Source organism: Tupaia chinensis, unplaced genomic scaffold, assembly GCF_000334495.1.
Source record: "Tupaia chinensis unplaced genomic scaffold, TupChi_1.0 Scaffold139927_1, whole genome shotgun sequence".
NCBI lineage: Eukaryota > Metazoa > Chordata > Mammalia > Scandentia > Tupaiidae > Tupaia > Tupaia belangeri.
The window spans coordinates 336,575-361,875 of NW_006199806.1; the positions used below are offsets into that span (position 1 = coordinate 336,575).

Here is a 25,301-nt window from a genome sequence, read left to right on the forward strand (position 1 = left end):
TCTTAAAATAACCTATTTATCTAATTATAAAAATAACATGGGCATATTATAGAAATATCTTAAAAATGGAAAAAAAAATTATCAGTAACAATATTGCCACTCAGAGATCTCTTTTAAACTTTAAAAAATAATTAATTAATTTTTTTATTGCCAGAGGGTACATATGAGAGAGAGAGAGAGGAAAAAGAGAGAGAGAGAGAGAGAGAAAGCACCCCCAATGGGGTGTTGTCATGCTGTAGTCCCTTCTCTGCCATTTCTCTAACCCATCAGGATTTTGGTTACACATGCACAAGTGCCTGGTGTGTTTTTTAAGCCACCAAAACCAGGATTCAATCCATGGTAGGCCATGTGGGATCTGGTTCCCTATAAATAGGGCTTAACCACTGAGCTATAGGGTCAGCCCTCAGAGATCTCTTTCAATACTCTGATGAAAAATTTCCAGTGTTTTTTGGACAGGTTATTTTCAACTGTGAACATTATAAAATTGTGACTGCCCAGTTCATAAACTTTCATTATTACGTTGTGAACAGTATCTTATATTCTTCTACAACTTGACATTTAGTCACTGAATATAATTTTATCATGTGATCTTATGCTGATATGGAAATATGGGCCACAGTTGAGAGAAATGCTCAACTGAGGTGAGTGGATTTATAAGTAGAAAGTGAATTTGCCAATTCATTTCAATAGATGGGGCAGTAATGACAGCTATAAAATTGTGCAAGCTAAACTTCTAAGAGCATATGGAAATCCTGAAAAGGAAAGGTGTGGCCAGATAAAACTTCAGATTTTACTTATTTTTTATTCTTATACTTCTCCCTTGCTTTTCCTCGAGTCAAATTAATGGTCATCTTATCCTCATTGTTTCAAGAGAGGATGTTAAAGTTGCACGTTAAGAACCAGAAGTTTGGGAACCAGCAGTTAGCGTAATGGCTATGTTGCTGGACTCCCATGTAGTCGACCGCGGTTCGCGTCCTGGACCCGGTGGCTTAAAACTCACGCTGGGCACGTGTGCGTGCGTGCCCAAGATCCTGAGAGGAGAATGGAGGAGAAGGGATTGCGGCGTGGCCATCCCCTCTGGGGGGGTGATTTCTCGCTTTCTATCTCTCTGTCTCTCTCTGTCTGTCTGGCGAGCGCACGTGCCCTATAGCAAAAACTTCTCCCAAAATAAAAAAGAACCAGAAGTTTCTGACTTCTGTTTTTAAGAAATCAGACTTCTGATTATAAAATAGGAAGAGAGTACACAAGGTGTCTGTCTCAAATGAAAGTGAATCTTGAAAACATTGTCCCGGCAAAGGGGGAGGGAATGATGAATGCACAGAGATCTCTGATGCCTGGAACAAAAGAGAATGGTAGCAGACCCCAGAGAGAAAGTATCTTCGAGGTGAATGTCTCCACTGACTTCACAGTCTGAACAGGTGAAGACGTGTGTGACTGAATACTGCAAGACCCCTGGCTTATTTGTGGACACTCAGTACTTGTGTCCCTAAGGCTCATCCTCTTTTCTGATAAAGTTCATGAACAGTGAAGATTCATTTAGAGACAGGGCATTTTAAAATCCCTCTCTTCTTCTAGGCATAGATGATTTTTTTAAAGAGAGATTTTTGCTATAGGGTGTGTGCACTCACCAGAGAGACAGAGAGACTGAAAGCAAGAAATCACTCCCCAGGGGGGATGGTCATGCCTCAATCCCTTCTCCTCCATTCTCCTCTTGGGCATGCATGCACACATGCCCAGCATGAGTTTTGTTTATTTTATTTATTTATTTTTTAAATTTTATTCATGGTCATTATTTTATTTTACTTTTGAAGTTGACCAGAGAGAGAAAGAGAGAATGAAAGTGAGAAAGCAAGCTGCCAGGTCTGGGACTCGAACCACAGTCAGCCATGTGGGAATCCAGCCACCTCAACCACCATGCCACTTTCCGGCCAGCATGAATTTTTTTTTTAAAAATATATGTTACATTTAATCACATATATCTTTACAGCGTATAATATTTCTTTTTCTGAGACCAGCAGTTGGCGTAATGGCTATGTTGCTAGATTCTCATGTAGTAGACCGCAGTTCAAGTCTCAGACCTCAGACCTGGTAGCTTAAACTCATGCTGGGCATGTGTATATGCATGCCCAAGATCCCGAGAGGAGAATGGAGGAGAAGGGATTGTGGCATGGCCATCTCCCATGGGGGGTGATTTCTCTCTTTCTGTCTCTCTGTCTCTCTCTTTCTGGTAAGCACATGTGCCCTATAACTAAAACCTCTCCCCCCCCAAAAAAACCTTTCTTTTTCCAGCATGATTACCATGCATGTCAGTCAAGACAAAGACGTTACTATCTATCTCATCATCAGCAAATAGCTTCTCATTTTTTTCAGATTATTATATATATTTTTTTCTTTTTTAAAAAATAAAAACAATTGCTATACATCATTTGACCTGTGAAGAGAATTTACCTAACATGAAATACACCTCAGACCAGTCCAGTTGAGAATACTATACACATTATCATCAATGGGTAATAAACCATTTCTGTGTCCCACAAATGTCATGCCTATTTTCTCTCCTACTTTCCTTCTCTATACTCTTCCCTTCTCCCCTCACACTCGATTCCACACTGTCTTCAGCGTCCATAACTATTTTTACTACTTTTATGCCCTCCAATATTTCATTTTTTTTTCTTTTTAATGCTTCACTCAGCAATAAATCTTCCATATTTGACCACTCTCTATCAGATGCCAAGAGGGTCTGGTTGATTTTTATGGCTAAATAGTATTCCATGTAGTATATGTGCCACACTTTTTCAATCCATTCATCTGTCTGCACACATTTGGGTTGGTTCCATGTCTTAGCAATCATGAATGATGCTGCAATAAACATTGATGTACAAGTGCTTTTTGCCTAGCGTGCGTTTTAAGCCACCAGGTCAGGGACTCAAACTGCGGTCAGCTACATGGGAGTCCAGCGACATAACCAGTATGCCATCTGCTGGTCCCTAGGGATAGTTTTAAGGCAATCTGTCATCAGATATGGGGCTTAAAGGCAGCTAGCTTCTTTCTCCTCTTTTCCACAACGTAAAGACACTTTGTACAGACAAATGTATGTTTAGATTCCCAACATTTTACTCTTACAGCTGTTATAACTGTCATGTGGTCCTCAAGCTGATCAGGTCTGTGCTGAAAGGTGGGTTTCTCACTCTGACTCAACAGGAACAAGAACAAGCACAGATCCGTGCTCCCACTTATTCTCTGGTTTCTGACCAGGCAGAAGAGAGAAAGGACCGAGAGGAAGTCAAGTGAAATTTTACTTGAACTCTCTGTTCCATGAAGTAAGCTTAAGGTAACCATCCTCGTTTATAATTGAATTAATTAGAAACATATGCTTTTACAGCAGAAAGGAGAAGTTATATTTTAGGGGGACTTTCCAACTAGAAATTTCAAAGCCTAAACAACTTTAAGAATGTGATTCTTTTTTTTTTTTTTTTGAATATTATATCCCTTTAATCAGGAAGATCAAGACTATGATTCTTAGATGCATTATATATATAAACAGCTGCTTTAAAAATAACATGGGTTATAGAAAAGATATGAAGTCTTTTTAATTCTTAAAAAAAGTTTCTTATGGTTCATTTGTTTTAGTTCTTTGGTGAGAAAAAGAATGTGTACCTGAGAGAGAGAGAGAGAAACGCCCTTGACAGAGTCTCATCATGATGTTATCCCCTTTCCCCAACCCTCTAGCCAGTCAGGATCTTGAGTGTATGTGCACCTGGCATGTTTCAGGTCAACTCAGAATCTGAACCTGGGTTGGCCATGTGGCTTCCAGCACTGCAGATCAGCATGCTGCCACCTGTGTCACTGAGGCTGAGCCTTAATTCTTATCTGAGGGGAATGTAAGTAAATAAAGCTTGAGAAACTGCTTTAGGTTGTAGAAGAAGGTGCAAGAAAGTATTTCAAAGGGTATAAACTTCATGTTAGCTAACTAGGGAATTAATAGCTGGGTAGTCAACAAAGATAGAGCTCAAGAGGAGTTTAGAGAACATTTGTACAAAGTTATAGCCCATGAACCAGATCCAGCCCAGTTGCCTGGCTTATTTGAATGGTTTTTCCTTTTTTAAGTTGTTGGGGAAAAAAGGAATAATATTTCATGAGGTAAAAAAAGGAATATTTCATGATGTGAATATTTCCAACTTCAGTGTCTATAAATAAAGTTTTGTTGAAACTCAGCCATGATGATTTGTTTAGAACTGTACCAAGTACTCCTGTGGATACTTGAAACCATGAGTAGTACTGAATCATGTATGTACTACATTTTCTCCCATATATGCATATCTATAATAAAGCCTAATTAATAAATTAGGCACAGTAAAAGATTTTCAAAAACAACTACTAATAAAATAGAACAATAATGTTGTACTGTAATAAAAGTTATACAAACATGGTCTCTTTATCTCTGACTCTCAAAATATCTCATTGTACTGTACTCACTAACTTTTGGACTGTGGCTGACTGTGAGTAACTGAAACCATGGAACGTAAAACTCCAGATAGGGGGGATTACTGCTGGATGATACAACCATTTGTAGCATAAACAGAAGTTAATATACTAGAAAATGATAAGTTGTCCAAAGAAGTCAGGGAAGAAACTACATAGAGGCAATGCATTTTGAGGGTTTAGAAGGCCAAGTAGGGGACCAGCAGCTGGCATAATGGTTATGTCACTGGATATGTCGTCGACCGTGGTTTGAGTCCCAGACCTGGTAACTTAAACTCACACTGGGTGTGTGTGCCTGCATACCCAAGATCCCGAGAGGAGAATGGAGGAGAAGGGATTTCGTCGTGGCCATCCCCTTTAGGGAGTGATTTCTCACTTTCTGTCTCTCTGTCTCTCTCTCTCTGTCTTTCTGGCAAGCACACGTGCCCTGTAGCAAAAACCTCTCCAAAAAAGGCCAAGTAGGATTATGTAGATAAATAGTGTAGAACAGTTGTGTGCCAAGTTAGAAGTACAGGGTGTTTTAAAGGATTGGTGGTGTTTAACCCCTACCGTGTGTAGAGGAAGATATCGGTAGTTTGAAATTTCTGGTGTATAAAGTGTGGTGTTGTGGGGGGAGTAGTGGGAGGTGAGACTCTGGAGGCAGAAGTGGGTTCATTAATAATCATTTAGGTTGAGGTAAGCCTCCATGTATAAAAAGCATTTTGTTGTCTTGTTATTATTATTTTTTAATGAAAGGAAGCCTCAAATTAAAGAAATGGAACCACGATCAAATTCACAGTACACAACTCCGCCCTGCACTGACGAGACCACTGTACTAATAGCAATGACTGCTTTTGCGCAGCAGTGATTGAGTGAAGTTGCTGCCAAAGCCAACACATGATCTGCAAAGCTTGAAGTATTTATTATCTGCAACTTGACAGAAAAAAATGTGCTTACCCCAATCTGGCTCAGGATTTGAAGAAACGGCAGCCCTGAAAGTGTAACTGATTTGTTCCAGCTCAGATGGTTAAACAGTAGTAGGTTCTTACTGAAATTCCTTTTCTCTGTATTTTTGGTGATTATTACTAGGTTGGACTTTCTCTTTCTCTGAACCTTTTCTAGCCCCTAAGCTCTTTCCTAATAAATAGAATTTTCTAGAGTGTATCTACATTTTTTTTTAAAAAAAAAAGGTCTTTTTTTTTTTCTATAAAAAAAGAATTTTATTGGGTTGGCAGGTGCCATGGTGGTTAAGGGACTGGACTCCGGCATGGCCAACCATGGTGGCTTGCTTTCTCACTCTCCCTCTCTCAGTCTCTCTGGTCAAACTAAAGAATGATACAAAATTAAAAACTGAAGTGTTTTATTAATTTATTTCATGAGAGAGAAAGAGAGACAGAGAGGGAGGGGTGGAGAGACAGGCAGCTCCAACAGGATCTTTTCACCACAGTCCACCCCCAGTTCTACTGGTCCAGATCACAGGCATGTGCCCCTCTGGGAGGTACTGGGACAAGAGCCATTGTCCCACTGCCTGGCTCCTATAGATGTTTTTGACAAAGACAAGGTATGTTTTACTTTGCTTTACTTCTAATGCCCTTTTAAAGGCTATTAAACATTTTGCTGACTTTTCCAATGAAAGCATCTTGTGACCTGCCTGAAATGTCTTTGTAAATTAATTTCTAAATCTATTAGCAGGTAGACTGTTCATCACCACTTAAGAACTTTATGTGCTATTAGGATGTATTGCCACCAAGGGGCTAATGGCATATTGGTTGTTCTCACTCAGTTTGGCTGTCATAGCATTACCATCGTTATCAGGATCTTGTAACTGGGTGGAGACCTTAGTTCTAACTACTTAAAAATAAATCATGGGTTAAGTAGATCAGAATGCTATGCAGTAAAGTGTTAGAAATAACACAGTTGCTTTTTTTCAAAGATAAGGATACGTGCTTACTTTTAAGCCATATATAAAGTAATGCAAACTTGGGTTGGCCCCATGGTACTGGGGTTAAGTGCTGTGCATTGGAAGCCTGATCCCACATGGCCAACCATGTTCCAAATCTTGGCTTTGGTGACTTGAAAAACGTTCTGGGCGTGTGTGCATGCATGCTCCCAATCCTGATGGGCTAGAGAAACGTAGAAAAAGGACTGTGGTGTGACCACACTCCTGTGGAGGGCACGTTCCCTTTTTCTTTCTCTCTCTCTCTCTGGCAAGTACAGGGGCTCTCAGGTGATTAGAGAAAGAGGGGAGGAGATTAGCTGGTAGCATGGTGATTAAGGGGGCTGGATCTCACATGGCCAACTGTGTGATTTGAGTCCCAGACCATGAAGTTTGAAAAACATGCTGGGTGCATATGTGTGTGTGCCCCAATATGTGTGGGTGTGTGTGTTGTGCCCAGAGTCCCAAGAGGAGAAATGGAAGAGAAGAGATTTTAATGTGATCATTGCCCATGCTGGGTGTTTTCTCAGTTTTCCTCTCTCTCTCCCTCTCTCTTTCTCTTTCTCTGGCAAGTGCACATCCTATAGCAAAATTAAAAAAAAAAAAAGAAAAAAGAAAGAAAGAAATGCAAAGTCACAAATGCACTTTCATCTATCCTCAAAGCTTCAACTGTGATTAATCATTAATAAAACCAATCCCCTGGTTATGACTAGATCACAACTTTCTAAATCATTCTGTTGTTTTCTTAAAATTTAAAACAATTATTTCTTGCTTAATCTGAATTGTACCTGTTATTTTTAATTACGTATCCCTCAAAGATGTTTTAAAACAAGCTAACATTGGGGCTAGCAGGTGGCATGGTGATTAAGGGTGCCGGCCTCCCACATGACTGACCATGGTCCAACTCCTGGACATGATGGCTTGCTTTCTCACTCACCTCCCTTACTCTGTCCCACTCTGGTTAAATTTAAAAAATAAATAAAGTGAAATAAAATAATTATTAAAAAAAAAACTAACAAAAAAACTTGGGTCAGCAGGTGGCATGATGGTTATGGTGCAAGATCCCATATTCCTTACTCTGAGGTCTGAGTCCTAGACCCCGTGGCTTGAAAAACACGCGGGGCATGTATATGTGCATGCCCAAAATCCTGAGAGGAGAATAGAGAACAGGGGAGTGAGTGATTTCTCACTTTCCCTATATCTCTGTCTCTCTAGCAAGCTGATGTATCCCATGTCAAAAATCTAAAGAAAAAAATATTACCTGACATGAAGAGCTTTGGTGGCTTGCTGTTATTTATATTTTTATTAAAGAAGAAATGGTGGTCTCTGTATCTCTGCTTGCATCTTACCAGAACACGAGACTGTTCCCTGTCACAGCCTTTTGCTTCTTTCTTGGAGTGGCAAATTGTATGCTTGTGTCTTAGGCTACTGACCCTGTTTCCTTTGATTTCTAAGAATAGCTTATGGGTTAGGGATATCGCTTATTGGCTGAGACATGTGCCATAAATATTTTTCTCTCAGTCAGTGATTTGTCATTTGACTCTGCTTTTGGTGTTCTTTTTTTAGTTGTGACTATTTTTTTTCCTTTTTATAGTTTCCCAATATTTTCTTTTCCTGTAACTAGGTTTGGATTCTTTTCCTCACATCAGGTTATAAAGGAATTCATTCTGATTCTTCTGGTACTTATATAGTTCTGTTTCACTTTTTTTATATTTAGGTCTCTGGTCCGTAAAAGATTTATTCTTACATATGACTTCAAGTATGGATCCAATTTTACCTCTTTCAAAATGGCTATCGAGCTGTCCTCACACCATATAATTAACAGCCACATTTACTCTAGCTATATTTCAGATGCCACATTATTTTTTAAATGACAGATGCATTACTTATTATTATTTTACTATGTATTTATTTTTTATCGCCAGAGGGAACATGTGCTCCCAGGAGAGAGAAAAATCACACCCTAAAGGGCAGTGGTCATGCCTCCATTCCTTCTTCATCCCAGCAGAATGTTGGGTGTGTATACACACACACATATGTTCTTGGTGTGAGTTTTGAACCACTGGGCTAAAATTTAAACCACTGACCATGTAAGATCCAGCTCCCTTAACTTCTAGTGTATGGGGCTGGCCCACCACATCATTTTTATTTTTTGGTATCATCTTCTAAATTTCCAAATATACTTAGGCTTCTTTGTGGACTATAAGGTCACATTCAGTAAAGCCCTTCTAAGCTCCTCCTGGGGTCACTCCAGGCCTGACAAGGAAACAAGACCGGACCTCTGCAGACCCAGCCTTAGCAGAGGGCTGCATTCCAGGCGCTGCCACTACAGCAGGCAGTAGTCCACCAGGACACGAAATGAGCAGAGGCTCCAACAGCCCCAAATACAGCAAAACCCACAAAATGTTTGGTACATGCAAAATGTGATTTGCAGTCTCCCCAAATAGCTTCGTCAGCTGCCTTATAAAAGGACCTGCTCTTTTCTGATGGCGAGGCTGGTGTACCTCCAGCTTCAGACCCCTGGGGCACTCTTCCTCACGACAGATTTTTCTTTTTCTCTTGAGATGACTGCCTCATGAGTCTTACTCCAAATCGTGACATGGGCTTTCTATTCTGTCACACAGATCAGTCTATACATCAATATCAAATTTTCATTAAACAGAATTTATCATTTTTAAAATGATCCGATTGTTATTTTTTCCTTATAGGTCTCTTCTTTTTCAGGTTTTAAAAGAAGCTACTTTTGCATATTTATTTTCCATATGACTTTTAGTATCAACTTATCTAGTTCCAAAAAAGTTTCTTGCTATATTTATAAAGTCTTATCTGATTTGTAAATTGAAGTGGGAAGAGCAGAGACTTTTTAACACAAGTGATCTTTTTCAAGGATATGAAATATTTTGTCATTTGTTCAATGTGGGAGGCTGTGCACCAGCGAGTCTGCCGAGGCCATTTTTCATGAGTCTCTTACTATTGCCATCTTAGGCTCAGAGAGCAAACAATTACAAAGGCCACAACTGGCTCCCCTTCAAAAAAAAAAACCTCACCTTCAACACCACACTCTGATTGGCCACTTCACATAGCAAATCGGTGAGCTTAGAATCCCTCAGATTTGCATATCCGGGTACCTCATGATTGGTCCACAAATCAACCAATCATAACCTACCTTTTGCTATCCTTCATTCAACCAATCACGGCCCACCAATGTGTATAAAAGCACGCTCTCTGGTCCATAATCGACAGACGACCAGGAAGAGGACAACTGAAGAGCCCGAAGAGCTGAAACACCGTGCAGTCTCCAGATGACCTGGGAGACCCTGAAGAGTTGTAACACTACATCGTCTCCGGACGACCCTGAAGAGCTGTGACACCGCGTTGTCTCCGTGCTGCTCACAGTAGACGACGCGACCCTTAAGAGCTGTGACACTGCGTCGTCTCTGTGCTGTACCGTGCTGCCCACAATAAACGGACGACACTGTCGTCTCCGTGTTGTAACACTACGCTGCTTGTCCCGGCTCTCACTCCTTCACTCAGGAAACCTGTTCGGCTGTCCCCCCCGGGGGATGGGACAGTTCAAGTCTTTTTATTGTATTTCAGAAGTGCCTTAAAATTTTCTTCATTGATTTTGCACATTTCTTGTTCAGTTTATCCCTTAGAATTTATCTATTTTTTGTTGTTACTTTTGTAAAAAGAACTTTCTCTTCTATTTTATCTTCTGACTGGTTACTGTTGGTGTATCTAAAGGCTATTGATTTCTGTATATTATTTTTATATCCTGATAACTTTAGTATTTCTTTTATTGCTTGGTTAGTTTTACTATTCTGTAAGATTTTGCAAAGATCCTATTATGTCATCTGTAAGATGCTGACTTAGGGACTGAATTTTATGGGAAATATCCATTAATTCGCACATTTTGGGATTCCTTCCTTTCATTTATTTATTTATCTAGGTATTTGCCATAAGTCGTGTGTGCTTGCCAGAGAGACAGAGAGAGACAGAAAGAGGAAAAGTGAGAAATTACCCCCCAGGGGGGACGGCCACACCTGGATCTCTTCTCTTCCATTCTCCTCTCGGAATTTTAGGCACACACAGATATACCCTTGGCTGGTTTTCAAGCTTCGGATCCTGGGACTCTTAACCTCTGTGGCCATGTTGGAGTTTAGCACTGTAACCACCGCGCCACCTGCTGGCCCTCCGGGAGTTCTTTTTAAATGTCAGAAATAGGTTCTGAGTTTTGTCAGAAATATTTTTCAGCATTTATAGAGATTATTATATAGTTTTCTATTTCAATTTATTAAAATGATGAATTATAATAATTTAGTCTCTGCTAAGGAACTACTCTTGTATTCCTGGAATAAATCCCACTGGACATGGTGAATTATTTTCTTAATGTGGCATTAAATCCTGTTTATTCAGATTTTATTTTAGGATTTTTACACAATGTACATATGTTATACTGTTCTGTCATTTTTTTTTTGTGCCATTTAGAAATCAGTGCTATAAATCTGAACATTTTCTCTTCTGTAAAACTATTTACATTGTTCTGGGACTCTCTGACCTTAGAAGGTATGATAGATTTTTCCTTTGAAACTAAGGCTGGTTTTTTGTTTTTTGGTTTTTGATTTTTTTAAAAATTTTTTGCTATAAGGAGCATGCACTCACCAGAAAGACAGAGAGAGACAGAGAGACAGAAAGTAAGAAATAAGGCCCCAGGAGGAATGGCCATGCTGCAATCCCTTCTCCATTCTCCTCTCAGGATCTTGGTCACGCATGCACATGTGCCCGGTGTGAGTTTAAGCCACCAGATCTGGGACTTGAACCACAGTCAACTACACGGGAGTCCAGCGACACAGCCATTACGCCATCTGCTGGTTCCAGCCTAGTGCTTTTTTATAGGTGGTTCTTTGATAATTTTATTTCTTGTATGAACATTAGTCTGTTTAAGCTTTTTATCTCTATTGGAGTCAATTTTGATAAACTGTATTTTACCTGAAAACTAACATTTCTTCTAACTTTTCAAATATATTTGCATAGTGATGTACAAAGCAATCCCTTATGACTCAAAATATTTTCTCGATTTCAATGGTTATTTCTCTTTTTTGTCATTTAATGTTTTGATTTGCTTACTGTGTTAGTTTTCAGAAAATAACATTTTTTATTTATTAGTTTTCTTTGTTCTCTTCCTTGATAGTTTTTGGCTTTTAGATTAATTTTTCCCTTGTCTTTTCATGGTTTCTTTGTCTTAATTTTTCTAGCCTTTTGAATCATTATATAATCAACTTATTTTCATTCTTTAATTTTTATTGTTACAAGCGTTTAGGACTATGAATTTTCCCCAGATTATTATTATTATTATTATTATTATTCTCACTATATTGTAGGACTCTGTCCTCCACCCCCTAAGTAGCTAGAATTGTTGGTATGTAACTCCATGGCTGGCTTTTAGGGTACACAGGATCTAGAACCTGGGCCTCGGCCTTTTGGGTAGCAGCATCTACCTACTACCCAGTGCTACTGTGGTTGGGTCAATTACTTTTAAATACTTTCCGTATATTTTAATACATAGTGCTTTGATATTTTTTCATTCAATAATCGCAGGGAAAATAATTTATATTTTATCTTTCATCCACAAGTTGTTTAATAGGTTTCTTGTTTTCAGAGTAGTATGGTTTTTTTGTGCTTTTGACTTTGCCATTAACGACTAGTTTTTATTGCACAATGATTATCTTAAATCTTATAACAGTGTGCACAATCCTCCGCCCTGCCCTGTTCCTGCTTTTCCCTCATTGATTTATTGGAGAAGCCCAGTTATTTATATCACATGATGTTTCATATCCTGTGTTTGGCCACTTGTTTCCTCATGATGTCATTTAACTTGTTTCTGTAAGTTACTCTTTTCCCTCATGTCTTGATTAGATTGCAGTTTAAGGCTTTATGGCTTCATGGCGGTGCTGTGAGTTGCTATTGCAATATATCATAGGGCTGGCTTCGTACCACAGTGGATATCCTAAACATGTAATATCTTGTCCCACTTGAGTGATGTGGAGATTATTCAGTGGACTAGGTGAGTCAGCCTGAGTCCCTCATTACAGAGTTCACAATCGACATTTTCTGCCATGGTTTTACCATCAGTGCTGTAGCCTTGACCCACAATTTCATCAGGTGTAGCGAAATGGTGATTTTTAAAAATTTTTTGTCATTTATTTTGTTTTTCATGGATATTACTGTCTTAGTTAATTTATTTACTATTACTATTTTTTTTCTTTATTTTTGACAAAACACGTGTACACATGAGAAAGAGTGGGAGAGAGAGATGAGCATCCTCTGCTGGGCCTGCTCCCATGGCAATCCCATCCCTCCAGTCCTCCAGCCCATCAGATCCTGGGCACTCAACCATGTGACTGGCATGTTTTAGGCTGCCGAGGCCGGGGACTTGAACCACAGTCATCATATGGGATCCCGCTTCTCTTGAGTAGCTCATTACTGCCGTGCCACAGAACCAGCCAGCTCCAGTTTTATATTTATATTTATTTATTTATTTAAGTTGTTGCCATTGAGCAAGCCTGTTCACTAGAGGCAGAGAGAGGGCAATTGAGAAGTTGCCACGGACTCGGAGATGTAGCGATGCACATATGGAAAGACTCATCTAAATAAATTTGGCAAAGAGAGGGGGCTGGGGATTTGAGAGAACTCAAATGCAGCCTTATCCTGTGCTCTGTATTGAGTAGAAGGTCGGATTACAAACAACATAATATTTTAAAGTAAATAGATGACTTTTTCTCAGCAGGTTTTTACCATACATATTTATGATGGAAAATTTAGTAAATCTACAGTGGATGGGAAAAGATAAACATACGAACAGCAGGATTTCCCCCAAAGCAAGAGCATCTTTAAGACAGAAGTTAAGAATTTGCTTGGAAACACAAAGTGTAGCACCTAAGAGTTATTATACAGAACACAGGGCACATTAACCCAGTGGGACGTAGCTTGCTTCTCTGGGAAATGGGTTACAGGAAACTGTGCAGTCTCCTCTACTTGAGGACCCAGAGTACCAGGTCACTCAAAGTGTTTTCCAGTAGATCTGGGCCATCGTCACACAGGGTGGCCTCCAACAAGAAATTACTTCTCAAGGGGGATGGCCACACCGCACTCCCTTTTCCTCCATTCTCCTCCCTAGATTTTGGGCACACATGCATATGCATATGTGTGATTTTCAAGGTTTTCGAGCCACCAAGTCTAAGACTAGAACTGCAGTTAGCCACATGATAGTTGAACGCCATAACCACTACACCACCTGCTGGCCCTACCTGGCATGATTTTCAAGCCACCAGACCCAGGACTTGAACCATAGTCAGCTATGTGAGAGTCCAGTGCCTTAACCACCACAGCACCTGATGGCCACCCCTTTATTTTTTAAACTGCTTTATTGAGATATAATTTTGATGTATAATAAAATGTACATATTTAAAATATAGGATTTAATTAATTTTTACATTTTTATATAACTATATCCATTATTATCTAATGTGTTACTAAATATTATATATTAATAACTGGTATCTTCTATAAAAATGAATTATCCATCATCAACTACCTGAATAGCCCAGAATACAATTCACACAGAGAAAAGTTGACTAGATGTTTGATTCTCTCCCTCAATTTATCATTAATAGGTAATGAGTTGGTGCTCTGGAAACTTCCAATGGTCATTAAGTTGTTTGTTTGTTTTTTAATTCTTTTTTTTGAGGGGGGAGAAATGTTGAGCAGGTTGTTTTGTGGACTTACAGATTTTTATGTATTTGAAATATCTAAATCAATGACAGTCACTGTTCTTTTTTTTTTTTTTTGGAGAGGTTTTCGCTATAGGGCACGTGTGCTCGCCAGACAGAGAGAGACATAGAGACAGAAAGCGAGAAATCACCCCCCCAGGGGAGATGGCCACGCCGCAATCCCTTCTCATCCATTCTCCTCTCGGGATCTTGGGCATGCACGCATACACGCCCAGCGTGAGTTTTAAGCCACCAGGTCCGCGACCCGAACCGCGGTCGACTACGTGGGAGTCCAGCGACATAGCCATTACGCTAACTGCTGGTTCCCAACAGTCACTGTTCTTTAAATGATGTTTATGTTGTCTCATCTTAGGCTTATGGGAGCCTCTTTGAGTTGTTTTTTATGACTCTTTAAAGGGTTATTTATTTAATTAAATTTATTATTATTATTATTTTAATTTGCTATAGCGTATGTGCACTCACCAGAAGAAAGTGAGAAAGCAAGCTTCCAGGACTGGACTGGAAATGCGGTTGGCCATGTGGGAGTCCAGTGCCTCAACTACCACACCATCTGCTGGCCCCATCTTATGGCTTTTTGGTATAATTACATAGTCTTTGATAGCTTCTTTGGTTTTGGTACAAGGTTTAAATTAGGTGTGTATATTTCCTCTCACAGTTCAGGAATCAAAACTTTCTCTAAAGACTCCTGGTTCCTTTCAGTGGGGAATGATATATAAAACTGTGGGCTATTTTATTATTTTTTTTGAGAAAAACTTTCTAAAATTATAAATTGGTTTAATTACTGATGACATACACAAATTATATGCATTGTTGGAATGATGCTTTTTGTATCAACTGTATAAGCTACAATAATAATATAGTTTTCTATATTAGAACTGAATAATAATTTGCATTATTTCAAGTACTGTTACTGTATTTTTGCTTATTACTGCTGTTCATATGATCTATGTTTACTTAACACAAAAACTATTAATAAAGGACACTGGGGACAGCAAATTGGGAGGGCCGGGGACTCAGGCTCACTCTGAACTGATGTGAACGTGAGTGAATCGTAGGGCCTTCCTCTGTTTCCGACTCCTTGTCTGCACAGGCAGGGGTAAAACCAGGGCCTGTCGCTGTGGGCCGCTCTCACATTTGACTTCAAGAGCTGGTTAGCCTTGGCAGAGAAGCAAAGGCCATTAAAAGGGGACTATACGAGGGGCCAGATAAATTAGAGACATGTTTACTTCCAGCTTCTAGACCCAGAAAAGAGGGGATTATAAGAGAAAGAACAGACCATGGCCAATTCTCACTCAGCCAGAATTTGCCTGAAGATGGGAGGGGAGGAGAGGGTGTTGTTCTTAGGTTGGATTTGAAACCCAAATATTAAATTAGACCACACTTTAAATAAATGAAAGCAACTAGAAAGGCATAGATTCTACCCAAAATGTTCTCAAGGGATGGGAAAGTGATTACATAAAGCCTAGTCAAAGGCAGTAATGGGAGAAAAGTAAAAGCATTTTTGAGTTTGTAGTTCATAATGTTTAGAATGTTCAATAAATTGTATATAAGTGAGGGCCTCAAAAAAATTCATGGGAGGGACCAGCAGTTAGCATAATGGCTATGTCACTGAACTCCCAGGTAGTCGACTGCTGTTCAAGTCCCGGACCCGGTGGCTTAAACTCACGCTGGGCGTGTGTGTGTGTGTGCCCAAGATCCTGAGAGGAGAATGAAGGATAAGGGATTGCGGAATGGTCATCCCCCCTGGGGGGTGACTTCTCACTTTCTGTCTCTCTGTCTCTCTCTGTCTTTCTGGTGAGCGTACACACCCTATAGCAAAAAAACAAAACAAAACAAAACAAAACTGTCTGAAAAACAAACAAAATGTTCATGGGAAATGTACAGTGTATCATGGAAGAAGTGTACTATACATCTCAAAAAATTTTGGAACTAAAAATAAACTTGTACTTGAATTCTATTTTTCCGTGAAACTTTTGAAGTACCCTTTTATTCGGTATTCAGTAGCAATAATAGAAGTTAAGTTTTCCTTTTTGTTTTTGCTTTTTATTTAATTAATTAATTTATTTATTATTTTTTTCTTTGGAGAGGTTTTTGCTATAGGGCGCGTGCGCTCGACAGACAGAGAGAGACATAGAGACAGAAAGTGAGAAATCACCCCCCGGGGGGATGGTCACGCCACAATGCCTTCTCCTCCATTCTCCTCCCGGGATCTTGGTCACGTATGCACACGTGCCTGGTGTGAGTTTTAAGCCACCGGGTCTGGGACGTGAACCACGGTTGACTACGTGGGAGTCCAGTGACATAGCCACTACGCTAACTGCTGGTCCCGCTTTTTTTTTTTTAATGAGAGTTTTGTTACAGGACGTATGTGCTTACTGGAGAGACAGAGAGAGAGAAACTGAGAAATCAGCCCCTGGGGGGATGGTCATGCCACATTCTCTTCTTTTCCAGTCTCCTCTCAGGGTTTCAGGCACGCACGCACACATGCCTAGCAGAAATTTCAAGTCTACAGGTCCCTGACTAGAACCACAGTCAGACAGTTGGGAGTCCAGCACCTTAACCACTAAGCCATCTGCTGGCCCCAGAAGTGAAACTTTTATGTATCAATATGAGAAACAGAGATTCCAGAATAAAAAACTTAGAAGGAAATTTAAGCTATAGGTTGATCATCCTACTCTCTCCCCTCAGGATTTTCCTGCAATTCAGTTATACTCCACTAGGTGGTAGCAGATATCTTGGCTGTGTCATCCATAGTGAGATCAAATTATAATTTTCCTATAAATCCGATTGTAGATTTTCTTTTTTGTTGAGATTTTTGCTATAGGGGGCATGTGCTCACCAGAGAGACAGATAAAGACAGAGAGACAGAGAGTGAGAAATCACCCCTCAGGAGGGATGGCCACAGTGCAATCCATTCTCCAGTCTCCTCTCAGGATTTTGGGCACACACACACACACACACATGCCTGGCTTGAGTTTGAAGCCACTGGGTCTGGGACTCAAACCACAGTCAGCCATGTGGGAGTCTGGTGATATAACCGCTATGCCACCTGCTGGTCTCCCCACTGAAGATTTTAATGGTATGCTTTTAAAATAAAAACTAAAGTAATATTTAGGTATTTAATAAAACTTTAAATTACTAGTCATCGTTTTAATGCAAACAGAAATCAGTGTTGAGTAAATATATACAAATATATATATGCACATATATATTATATATACACATATAATATATATAATTTATTATTTTTTAAACGATTTTTGCCATAGGAATGTGTGCTCACCAGAGAGACAGTGAGAGGGAAAGTGAGAAATCACCCCCTGGGGGATGGCCATGCTGAAGTTCTTTCTCCATTCTCCTGGGATTTTGGGCATGAACACACATGACCCCAGTGTGATTTTCAAGCTGCTAGATCTGGGACTCAAGCCACATCAGCTGTGTGGGAGTCTAGCGATGTAACCATCATGCCATATTCTGGCCCCTATATATATTTGCAAAAGTCTGAAAGGCGAACTATATAAAAGTATGTTTAGTTGTATCTTGAGTGAAACCTGTTCTTTCCTCTGGAGCTACTAGAACACTCCTCCTCTACTCTCTCTGGTATTCTCTTGTAGTAATATGTCAATAGGAAGTGGTTGGTATAGTTCTGAGACTTCTGTCAAACTAGGCAACACATTTTTCTTGTAGGTTCCTTCTGCTACCAGTTGTAGGATGTTGGTTTTAGGGAATAATGTTTGTACCTGCCACCTTTTACTTGTCCATAAGTTTCCATTTATTGTTTCAGAGTTTCACTTTTAATCCTGTCTAGGAGTGAAATGAAGAAATGAAAATCTCTACCCTGCTGAGACCAGAAATCCCCATTCCACCAAGCTAGGTCTTCTTCAATTAAGGGCAGTAATTTTCCACTGATTCATAGAATGACATCACATTTTTCCCATGAGCTTTTTAACTGGAAACTTAGCTAAACTATCTTACATGTGATGGTACTTATCTTGTCATAAAGTTGAGTTGCTACAAGTAGTTTTAGAAAGAAAGCTCCAGGGTCCAGATGATGGAATGGTGGTTAAGGCGGCAGGATGCCACATGGCCTACTATGTGGTTCAAGTCCCCAACCTGGATGCTTGTGAAATATAGTGGGCGTATGTGCGTGTGTGCCTAACATCCCAGGGGAAGAACTGGGAGGGAACTGTGCCACAGCCATTTTCTGTGGGGAGTATTTTCTCACTTTCTCCCTCTCTCCCTCTCTCTCTCTGTCTCTCTGGTGAGTACATGTGCCCTATAGAAGATTAAAACAAAAACAAAGACATATATAGACATTTTAAAGTCTAAAGATAACATTTTGTAGCAAAAGTTAAATAAGCATTTACAATATAAACAGTTTTCAAAAATAAATTCCCCCAAGTTTTTGTTATGAAATTTCCAAATGTTCAGAAAAATAATGTGACAAACACTCCTATATCACCATTCAGATTAAGCATTTATATCTGTGTCTATATGATTTTGTATAAACATTTGAAAGTAAGCTGTAAATATTATGATCGTTTACCCCAAAAATGTCTAGCATGCATCTTCTGACAATAAGGACACCCTTGTTCATAATGACATTATCACCCCGAAGAGAATGAACAAAAAGGCCTTGATTTTATCTAAAATCAAGTCTACATTCACATTTCACAACTTTTCTGTAAATATAAATTTCACATATTACATTTGTTCACTATATCTCTTTATATACTTTTTTAAAAAGAATGATTTTATTTAACTCAACTGAATTATTTTATTTTGATTCAACCAGAGAGGGACAGAGATAGAGAGAGAGAGAGAAAGTGAGAAAGCAACCGAGGTCTGGGACTTGAACCACAGTCGGCCATGTGGGAGTCCAGCACCCTTAGCCACCACACCAACTGCCAGCCCCCTTTTTATATACTTTTATAACCTAAAAGTCCTTTAAGAAAAAAATATAATGATTTTAACTTTTAGAAGTGACCAGGACAGTTGTCCTACAGAATATCAGTATTTTTTCTTTGTAGTGTTATTTAATCCTAATGGCATGTGGTTAGCTTAATTTTATGACAACTGATTGCTATTGCCACGTGAAAGTCTTCAGAAGTTGCATTGGCTTGAACCCACAACATTTTTCCCTTTGTTCATGATAGAGTGCGCCCACACGTGAGAGAGCGAGAAGCCGCTTCCTCGACAGGGTCAGGTCATGCCATGGTCTTCTTCCTCCCATCCTTTAGTCTATCAGATCTTGGGTGCTTGCATGTGTGCCTGGCATGTTTCAGGCTGACTGGACCAGGGATTTTACAGATAGAGAGAGAGACATAGAGACAGAAAGCGAGAAATCACCCCCCAGAAGGGATGGCCATGCCACAATCCCTTCTCCTCCATTCTCCTCTCGGGATCTTGGGCACACACGCACACGCGCCCGGCGTGAGTTTTAAGCCACCAGGTCCAGGACACGAACCGCGGTCGACTACGTGGGAGTCCAGTGACATAGCCATTACGCTAACTGCTGGTTCCCTGAAGCTATAGCATTTTTGTGGTCTGATACTGATTCTTTTATGGCTCAGAGGGACTTAAACTCATAGAATGTCAGCAGGATGGCCCACCCTCATGCATGAGGAAACTGAGATGAAGAAAGGGTATGTGCGATGATGTCTTAGTGCTGCTGTAATGGTTTACCAAAACCTAGTGGTTGAAAACAACATGAATTTGTTATCCCAGGGTTCTGGAGGTCAGATGTCCAAGACGGGTCTTTCTGGGTTAAAATCCAGGTGTTGGTAGGGTTGCATTCTTGTCTGAGGCTGTAAGGAAAATCTGTGCTTTGCCTTTTTCAGCTTCTAGAGGCTACCTGTGTTCCTTGGCTGGGATTACTTCTGCTGTCCTCGAAGTCAGCAACACGACATCTTCAAATCTCCGTCTGACCCTGACTCTAACTCTCCTGGCTTCCTCTTGCACTAACAAGAACCCTTGTGGGACCAGCAGTTAGCGTAATGGCTATGTTGCTAAACTCCCATGTAGTCAACTGCGATTCGAGTCCCAGACCCAGTGGCTGAAACTCACGCCAGCCACGTGTGCGTATGTGCCCAGGATCCCGAGAGGAGAATGGAGGAGAAGGGATTGCAGCGTGGCCATTCCCCCTGGGGGGTGATTTCTCGCTTACTGTCTCTCTGTCTTTCTGGTGAGCGCATGAGCCCTATGGCAAAAACCTCTAAAAAAAAAAGGCAAAACACAACAAAAAAACAAGAACAGAAAAAACACCCTTGTGATTACAGTGGGTCCAGCTGGAATCCAGGATACCCTTACTGTCTCCATAACAACTGATTAACAACTTTAATTCCATATGCAGCTCAATTTCTCCTTGACATACATGTTCTGAGAATTAGGATGTGGACATCTCTGGGGGCCATTGCTCAGTACTGAGCAATAATATATATATTTTAAAGTCTGAAGACAAACTCATATCTTGAGCCAATCCTGTTCTTATCTCTGGACTGACTGGAATGCTCCTCCTGCTCTCTCTGTTCTCGTGTAGTGGCATGTCGGTAGGAAGTGGCTGCTACAGCTCTGAGACTTCTGTCAAACTAAGTAACACATGTTTCTGCTCCCAGTTATAGGATGTTGAGTTTTAGGGAATACTTTTTGTGTCTGCCACCTTTTGCTTATCCGTAAATTTCCATTTATTGTTTCAGAGTTTCACTTTTATCCTTTCTAGGAGTGAAATGAAGAAATGAAAATCTCTGCCCTGCTGAGACCAAAAATCCCCATTTCACCAAGCTAGGTCTTCTTCAGTTAGAGGGCAGTGGCAGGGTGGCAGCAAGTGACCTGGCAAGGATTATACTGAGTTAGTTACACACAAGAGCCCCTTTATACACCGTAACCATACATGTTTGTTTTACACTGAAATTGGTAAAACCTGGTCCTATATTGAAACTTGTTCAAGAGAGTTTAATAAAAGAGGCATTAAAAGGATTTTATTACAAAATTAGAGTCTTTTAATCAGGTGAATCCACAATTGGGTGCTGAAGAATAGTGCAAGTTTATATATCTGGTATATCTGAGGTCTTGCTGGTTTTGTTAAGGAAGTTGAATATTTTTTTTGAATTTAATCTTTGAATTCAAATATATTTAATCTTTAACTCACTTCAACTTGAAATCTTAAATTTTATTCAAATCTTCTTCTTCTGTTTCAAGGTATAACAAATAAAACATCCAAAAATGTGTGATAGACAGTTAGCCAGTAATGAGCGCTGACCCTGAGAAAATAGTAGAAGGTCACAGGTCACATCACTCACGATTTTTCAGGGGTTACAAGAAGACCCTCCATGAAAATGCCTTTTTCCCACCCAGCTCCTGACACCAGGAAGGTGAGGCCAATCCCACTTGTCTTCCTTGGTACCTGAGGAGATACATGGGGACGATGGTAAATTTCCCTCTTCTGGTTCCTCATAAATGCAAGAAGACCCAACCAGACATTTTGGTCAACATCCTGATTCCCACGGGGCAGTAAACTAACTGGGCAGTTCATCCTAATTAGGATGCTCCTATCGTCATGGCCCACACAGGACATGCAGAGGAAGAAGCCTGTGGAATTCAAACAAAGAACATAGAAAGTATGGCAGACCCCCCCCCCACTGTTAAATATTCATTATCATCTCTGATAATAAAAATAACACCTAAACCAGTTCTAAACGCTACTAGCAACCTGCCCGTCCAAAAATCTTTTGGGTGTACTTCTTTTCTAAAATCTTTCTTTCTTAATAAATTCTCTTTTCTACCTAATTTTAGTGTGGTTGTGGCTTTATTTTGCGCCTAGGGACAGGTCTCTAAGTTTAGTGATCTGGATCCAAAGGACCAAGGATTTTACACAATGCAGCTCAACACTCCTATCCTATGACAAATGTAGAAGAGTCACACAAACCTTCTCAAGAGTCTTCTGCTCCAATCAGTTCTGAGAGGGCTTACACTATCTGTGTTCAGACTTGTGACTGAACAACTCACCGAAAGGTGCATCTCTGCAGTCTAAGACTCACTCAAACTCCACAAGCCCTCCAGGTGTTGACCTCTTGTTATGATCGTTTTTATGATTGCTAACATTATGTAGAAGTCTTTGTTTCTGGCTCAAGTAAATATTTTCCCTAGATCACACTCATTGATGTTTCATTAAATGCAATAAAAAAAAAATTGTTCCACTAATGTTGGGTGAGGTTTTTCTGAATTGAAATGAAAATTGTTGGGTGGTATTGGGAGGCAAGATGGTGATGCAGCCAGCGCTGACTTCTACGAGCTGGTGCCTCTGGCAGAAGCTAGCCAAGCTAAGAAAGACATATACTAGAAAAGACGTATGAAAGCATCAGAAGAAAGAGCTTGGGACATTTCTCTGTAAATAGTTCTAAGAGCAGTACAGCCAAAAATGGTGGCTTCCTTCTCAGGACCAATATAAAGTGGGTACAGTTTTCAAACCTACACATTGATGTTCATAAGGATTTGACTACACCTATGGTAAATACCTATGGTAACTATTTCTGATGAACCTGGTACATTATATAAGCATGTAAAAGGCCATGATCAGGCCGTGTTGGACAGGAATGGATATTTTGCTGTGCTTGCTGCTAAAGAACTTGGCATCTCTATTAAAGTACATGAGCCTCCAAGGAAAATAGAAAGATTTACTCTTCTGAAATTTTTACATATGTTCAAGAAACAGAGTTCGGGGCCAGCGGTTAGCGTACTGGCTATGTCACTGGATTCCCATGTAGTCAACCGCGGTTTGAGTCCTGGACCCAGTGGCTTAAACTTACGCCGGGTGCGTGTGCATGTGTGCCTAAGATCCCGAGAGGAGAATAGAGGAGAAGGGATTGTGGTGTGACCATCCTCTCTGGGGAGTGATTTCTTGCTTTCTGTCTCTCTGTCTCTCTCTGTCTTTCTGGCGAGTGCACGCGCCCTATAGCAAAAATCTCACCCCCCCCCCCAAAAAAAAAAAGACACAGAGTTCAGTATGAAATGAGAACACTTTACAGATGCTTTAGAGTCAGAACACTAGACTGGAAGTACAGCAGATGTCTACCTGGAATACATTCAATGAAACTTACCTGAAGGAGTCCCTATGGAAGTAACGAAGACAAAATTAGAACAGTTACCGGAACACGTCAAGGAGCCAATCTGGAAAACAGTACCAGAGGAAAAAGAAGAAAAGTCAGAAAGCCTCAGGGAGGCTACTTGTGCCTGAATTTGAAACAGGGGATGGCGGCAGGATTAAATCATTTTATCTTCTTCTGTACATATTATTGTTTCCATTCTGACTCTTTAAATATATTTTTTAATTTAAATAACAGCAGTTTTAGCTTTAATAAATCAAAGAAATGCTAAGAAACTTTGCTTAAAACTTAAAGCCAGGAGGGACCAGCAGTTGGCGTAACGGCTATGTCGCTGGACTCCCATGTCGTCAACCGCGGTTCTCGTCCCGGACCCGGTGGCTTAAAACTCACACCGGGCGGGTGTGTGTGCGTGCCCAAGATCCCGAGAGGAGAATGGAGGAGAAGGGATTGCGGTGTGGCCATCCTCCCTGGGGAGTGATTTCTCACTTTCTGTCTCTCTACCTCTGTCTGTCTGGGGAGCGCATGCACCCTATAGCAAAAACCTCTTCAAAAAAAACAAAAAACAAAAAACTTAAAGCCAGGAAACAGGTTAGGATTCTGTTCAAATAGTAGGTACTTGAAGCTATTGACAGCTCAAGACAGGACAAAAATCCTTAAACTGGAAAGCAAAACCTGGAAGAAAATCAGCAACGTTTTCTTGTTTTTGTTGTTGTTGTTGTTTTTCTTTTCTTTAAATTTATTTTTTGCAGCAACGTTTTAGTCAAAAGTCATAAAATGCTATTTCACCAGTTCAATCTCCTGTACTTAATCTATCTTCTGTTGTGGTCCAATCTTCCCAATTCCATTCTGATTTTAACAAACAAGAACAAACCACACTGACTACTGTGACCAAGAGTCAAATTTATATTTTGTTTTGTGACCACTGTTCAGTGATTAGCTTGTACTGATTTTTATTTACATCAATTCATTCATCCTTTACACTGTTTTTTTTGTTTGTTTTGTTTTGTTTTGTTTTAGGCTCCTAGAATGAAACTTTGGTTAATTTAACTTTGAGCAGTTAAGGTTTTTGTTATTTGCCTTGGTGTAGGCTGGCATATGCTAATTCAGAGATGGCAAACATCTGATTTTACCTAATTTTAAGCATTATGTTTGAAAGTGAATACACTGCGGCAGCTCGAGCATGTTTGTGATATGCACTGAGCTCTCCTGGTAGCCCAGGCCCTTACGGGGCTGCCCCAAAGATGACTATAATGGAATTGATGCTCTCAAGAAACTGCTATTTGTATCATTTCATTCATCCTGTGATGCACTCATTCAGTGAGCCTTTATATCATAAGCTTTGCACTCAGCACTGTAGTAAATACCAAAAATTTCATGAAATAATGACTTGAAAATTGTACATGGCAGTTAATTTTTTTCCTTCTTTTTAAAAATAAATGCTGGGTAGTATTGATCAGGTATGGAAATAGAGGTTATCGGGAAAGGAAGATACTAGGTAAGGTTAAAGATAGTAGAGGTTCTGAAGTGTTTTAAATTAATTAATTTAGGGGGGCTTATTAGAGGAATCAGACAAGATAAGAAAACTACCAAACGCTGGGTTCACATGGGGAGTTGAGTCAAGTAAATAGCTGAAGTGTAAGTAAATGTATCAGAAGGTTCAGTTTAGCTCTGACATCTCCACTCTTGTGTGCACTGATCACGAGGCCACTCTCTCCGTTAATGATATTATGATGGAGAAAGTCATAACCTCTACCTTGGAAAAAGACATAGAAGGAGTTTGGGAGGGGCTTGTGGAGTTGACCAAGGGATGTGATCTTGAGGGCATTTTTTTTCCCATTTTTTTTGCTAGAGGGTGCACGTGTTCATTAGAGAGAGAGAGAGAGAGCGAGAGAGAGAGAGAGAGAGTGAGAAAGCGGCCCTATCCTCCCCCCATGCGTGATGGTCACACCACAATCTATTCTCCATTTCTCTTTTTAGGATTCTGGGCACACACTGCACACACCTGGTGTGTCT

At 40.1% G+C, this 25,301-nt stretch overlaps 1 pseudogene; it reads left to right on the top strand.

Annotated features, from left to right (window-relative positions):
* The first annotated feature begins 19,863 nt into the window (after positions 1 to 19,863).
* Positions 19,864 to 23,419, top strand: LOC102482196 (28S ribosomal protein S10, mitochondrial-like; annotated as a pseudogene).
* The last annotated feature ends 1,882 nt before the right edge of the window (positions 23,420 to 25,301 follow it).